This window comes from Miscanthus floridulus, chromosome 18 (genome assembly GCF_019320115.1).
Source record: "Miscanthus floridulus cultivar M001 chromosome 18, ASM1932011v1, whole genome shotgun sequence".
Lineage (NCBI taxonomy): Eukaryota > Viridiplantae > Streptophyta > Magnoliopsida > Poales > Poaceae > Miscanthus > Miscanthus floridulus.
Genome location: NC_089597.1, coordinates 20,937,539 through 20,942,583, shown reverse-complemented (window position 1 = coordinate 20,942,583; position 5,045 = coordinate 20,937,539). Strand labels below are relative to the sequence as shown.

Here is a 5,045-nt window from a genome sequence, read left to right as displayed (position 1 = left end):
TGCATCTTGAGACTTGAGTTGGCATGCACCTGGGTGAGGATCAGGAGGATTCCTGTTGGCAAATGGTCACAATCACAATGATTCTATCCAAGAACTCTGCAAAGGATGCACCAAAGCAAAGATCCAAGACCCCACCGGCCAGTATTCCCTTTTTCCTATAGGCACCGCCTTTTATCTGATTATTATCACTCAGCTCCTGTAATCAGATCATGGACACAAAGTAGTAGAAAGGAAAGCTTCATTATCACATTTTTATTCCAAAAATGTTTTTTTTTGTTTAATTTACTCGATGGAGCTGCCAAGCCTCCATAATCCAAGAACATTTAGAAATTGTTCTTTATGGAACAACATATCTCCTCCTCCTACAGTGCTAAGGCACCAGTTCTTCGTTACTAGTTTGAATTTAACATCTTGTACCAAACCATTACCCATTACTAGGTAGAGAATTTCTCGATCGTCTGGCATCTGATTAGACAATAGACAATTCAGCCCGGGATGCAAGCTATTCTCTCTTCCAGGCACATGCTTTGCTAACCATTTATTCTTAGGAAGGCGTCTAAAGTCGAACACGTGTTGTACTGCTAGCAATCACATGTTATAGCAGGAAGGGACTTGTGTTATCTGTAATTTTCCAACTAACAAAACAGACACATGTGCCCTGTTCATTTGAGCTTGTTTAGCTGATAAGGCATGGCTGAAAGTACTGTTGGCTGATTTGGTGTGAGAGAAAAATACTGTTCGTTGACTGAAAAAAGTACGGCTTATAAGCCAAACAAACCCAAGCGAACAGGGGATTTCAATTTGATCACCAGGAACACGATGAGTCAATACTCTTGTGATCACGTCTACAGGTTCGATGACAACGTTTTGGGTGCTCTTGAGGTCGGACTACTGATCGATGACGTAGAACAGCAACAGTGCAGCATGCAGTATGTAGTCTCATTGTTTGCTCTCCAAGAGGCTCCCGGTTGCAGAGGGACTGAGGGAGGGTCGTTGCATGATTTGACAAGGCAGAGCCGGAGAGGTCGTTGTTTGCTGGGGACTAGACTAGGGACAACAATAACACCATGGCAATACTGAACTACGGAGTACTAGCTAGTTTCTCAGAAGAAAGAATGCAATTCTAAGTTTAGTCAATAACAAACTTTCTTACGTTTTTGTGATAACTGTATGCTGGAACTGATGATATCTGTTATCGGAAAAAGTTTTTTTTTTGAGGGAAACTGGAGGGTTTGGCACCCCTACAGCATATTTATGTTATCTGAAAAAGTTGACAAACATCCATACCCTATAAACGGTTGTTAGTTTTTGTGGTTTTAGAAATTTTCAGTTTGTGTAGTATGCCAGTTATAGAATCAGAACTATTGGCTGCACTCATCAGCAGCCGTGTCAGCAATTCTTTGGGTAACATTTTCAGATATCTAACTGTTGCTGAGTCGTCTGACCGCCAGCTGCTTCGGCATCTCCTCAAGTGATATTAATCAAACAAAGTGTAAGCAGACAGTTTGTTGTCATAGACCCAACATTCTGTTTTTTTTTTGACGTTGTCATTCTGTTTTAATTTTGACAAAAGTATCATTTTAACAAAATTTTGAATGATTATTATCAGCAAGTCCCATGTCTTAGAGCGAGTGTGCCATGCTGAACACCAATGTGTTGATGTCAATGTGGAATGGAGCGAAATCTCGAAAATCTTCAGTTCCTGCCTTCCTGGAAGACGACTGAAATCTTCAGGCTGAGGCCGTAGGCCAGGAACTGAAATCTTCAGGCTGAGGGCGTAGGCCAGGAACTGAAATCTTCTATTCGTAAATTCAAACATGAGAGACCTGAATTTGGAACAAGTTCATGAATTAAAATCATTGTATAATTCTAATTCCAAGACTTACGGCATTATTAAGGATGCAGATGTGCTCAAATTACTTCGTGATGTGCTGATAGCTGTTTGAGGACAGATGGATTTTGCTCATCTGGCTTGTGGGGCCGGCTGCCCAGTCCCCTGCCTCTCTGACGACTAGACCCCACCTGGCAGGGCAGCCCTCTCTCTCGATTCCTCCCCAACCAAACGACCAAACCCTCGCTTTGCCGGCGGCGCGGGGATGCGGACCTCCTGGCAGGGCAGCATGGCGGTGCCGGAGGATCTCGTCGAGGAGTTCCTTCTCCGCCTCCCGCCGGCCGATCCCGCTAGCCTCGTCCGCGCCGCGCTCGTCTGTAAGCCCTGGTGCCGCCTCATCTCCACTCCCCGCTTCCGCCGCCGGTTCCGCGAGTTCCACCGCACGCCCCCGACGCTCGGCTTCCTCGCCAATACGAGCAAGCCGGGACCCGGCCCCTACGTGGCCCGCTTCGTCTCCACCTCCTCCTTCCGCCCGCCGGCCCCCGCCGAGCACCGCGGGTGGCTGGTGCTCGACGCTCGCCACGGCCGCGTCCTTCTCTCCGCAGCATCGAACCGGGGAGTCGTCCCAGGCTCATGGTGTGGGACCCCGTGACGGACGAGTGGCGGCAACTACCAGAGGTGTCTCTGTTCGCGACCGACTGGAACGCGGCTGTGTTCTGCCTCTTCGCGGCCAATGGCTCCTGCGACCACCTCGACTGCCAACGCGGGCCCATCGCCATCGTCCTCGTGGCCACCGTCGCGGCGAAGTCCACATTGAGGGTCTACTCATCCGAGGCTTGCGCCTGGAGCGAGCCGAGGCCACTCGCCAGGTGCTACCTTGGCAATGTGGCGCCCACTGCCCATGTGGGGGGACACACTGTACTTTTTAGAGGAGAATTCTTGGGTGTGATCTGCCCACGGGAGAAACATTTGTGTCCTTCCTGCCTCCTGATTCTGTTGCGTGTGATCCTGTGCTCATGAGGATGGAGGATGGTTCCCTGGGAGTCGCATTAGGACAAGGGACCAGACTCCCCCTCTGGTCCATGGACATGGAGACGAGTCCAGATGGAGACGTAGGGGGTGTTTGTGTCGAGCTACTAAACTTTAGTAGCTACTAAACGGTTTAGTCACTTTTAGTTACTAGAGAGGACTAAAGCCCTTTTAGTAACTTTTAGTCATAGCGTTTGGTTAAAAAGTTACTAAAGTGACTAAAAGCTACTAAATTTAGTAGCTACTAGGCGAACCAAACAGGCCCGTAGTGTGGACAAGTCCTGATGGAGACATAGTATGGATACGAATCAGAGTCATTCAACTCGAGAAGCAGCTCCCTGTCAAGGCTTCATCCATCTACCCTACTCCTGTTGGATTCTTCCCTGGAGTCTTTTTCTTCAACACGGATGATGGGGTGTTTAGCATTAATCTAATGTCGGACCAGGTGAAAAAGGAACTCGGGAACAACAAAATTTGTGTGATAAAAGTCGTTCCCTACATGAGCTTCTACACTCCAGGTATATATAACTTCACTCGGAACTTGTCAATATGGACAGTGCCCATGATATTGTGTGTGGTCAGTGAGTTTATGAAAGATAGATATACATGCCAAACTCTGTTACTCCTACCTACACCTTTTATTTTAGTTACAGACCATCCTTGACACTATCTACACAAAATTATTCATCAATTATACATCTTATTATGATAGGCATTTGATGTGGTCTTGAGAATTGTAGGCTGAAAATACCGAGCAAATTGAAGTCATCTCGCTTTCTTCCTTGTAGATGCCTGCCTTGTGCCTATGACCAATGCTGAACATTTTCTTTGCTGAATTCAGTAAAAAATGAATTAAAATTAAAAATATAAAGACATGGATGAATTGATGATATCTCTGTTAAACAAAGAGAGGTCTTCTCTAGTGGGTTTGAGTCGATCTTCCCTTAATGATTTGTGCAAGTACTGGCTCTTAATAACCAGTGGAGCTGTGTGTTAGACAACCAATCCCTGATTAGTGGAAAGTAGATTATCTTGTAGCCCATCTATGCAAGTAGATTACCATGATTGAATGGTGTACAGCTTGCCTTTTGTACTGCTATGGTGATGGCTGTTATCACCATTATTTAACAGAGCTACGTGGCCCTAAGGGGTTCAACACGCTTCCACATAATATACACGATTTCTATTGTCTATCACTGTGGGTACTGTGTAGCTAGGGGTGCTTGGTTAGCACCTTGTTGGAACATGTTTCTTGGTAAGAAAATGTACACTGATGGCATACCGATTCCACAATCAGCATATATTTATTTTTAATGTTTGTGTTGTGCAGCACCAGATTGACCATTACAGATGAGGAGCTAGCGGTTGATGGTTCTGGTGCATGAATTAAAAAACTCAAGCTTCAGCAAGGCCTCCAAATCCCAGAATGAAGTGTGCCACTGTTGGGGGGATAACACCTTGTTGTTTGGTTTCAGTGGGTAGTGAATGGAAATCGAAGATAATTTTAAATTACTGTTGTATTGGTTGCCCGCTGCCCATTTTCCATTTGTCCCAAGGTAGCTTATCTCCTGTAAGTAGTTGCTGTAGTGCCACTCTAATGCTGTGGATCGCTAGTGTGCCCTCTAGCACGGATAACCAATCTAAGTGTAACCGCCATTTCCTAAGAAGGCATGCCAATGCCATAACGACATGGCAGAATGTTAATCTACAAAGACCCATGCTTATAAGGTTGATGCAGGCAATGCTTTGTCAGTGGAATGAAATGAATTCTCAATTTGAGCATGCACTGGTTGCTGATAAGGATCCTAAAATGCTGTGGCAACTGGGAGCCTTTGGTGTTCTTTACTGTGCATTTGTCATATTATGCTGAGCACTAAGCTTGTTAGTTGCACAAGCTGCATTCGGAATGTTAAATTGATTTTTTTTTGAAGGAACAGGAGGGGTTTGGAACCCCTACTGGACAAATTGAAATTTCTACTTGGTTATTTTGTTGTCAAGTTATTGGGGTTCTTTTCCTGATGGTGCCGACATGAATCTAAGGTATTTCATCTGTTATACGTACTTTTTTTTTTGGACAGTCCTCCATACATGTTCAATGCTTGGTTTTGCTGCTACGGTTTGTATGTTATAAAGACCATTCTAGACTTAATTCTGTAGCCTAATCCATCCTATCCAATATGTACTT

At 45.3% G+C, this 5,045-nt stretch overlaps 1 pseudogene; it reads left to right on the top strand.

Annotated features, from left to right (window-relative positions):
- The first annotated feature begins 1,955 nt into the window (after positions 1-1,955).
- On the top strand, positions 1,956-4,597 carry LOC136522588 (F-box/kelch-repeat protein At3g61590-like; annotated as a pseudogene).
- Positions 4,598-5,045: the final 448 nt, after the last annotated feature.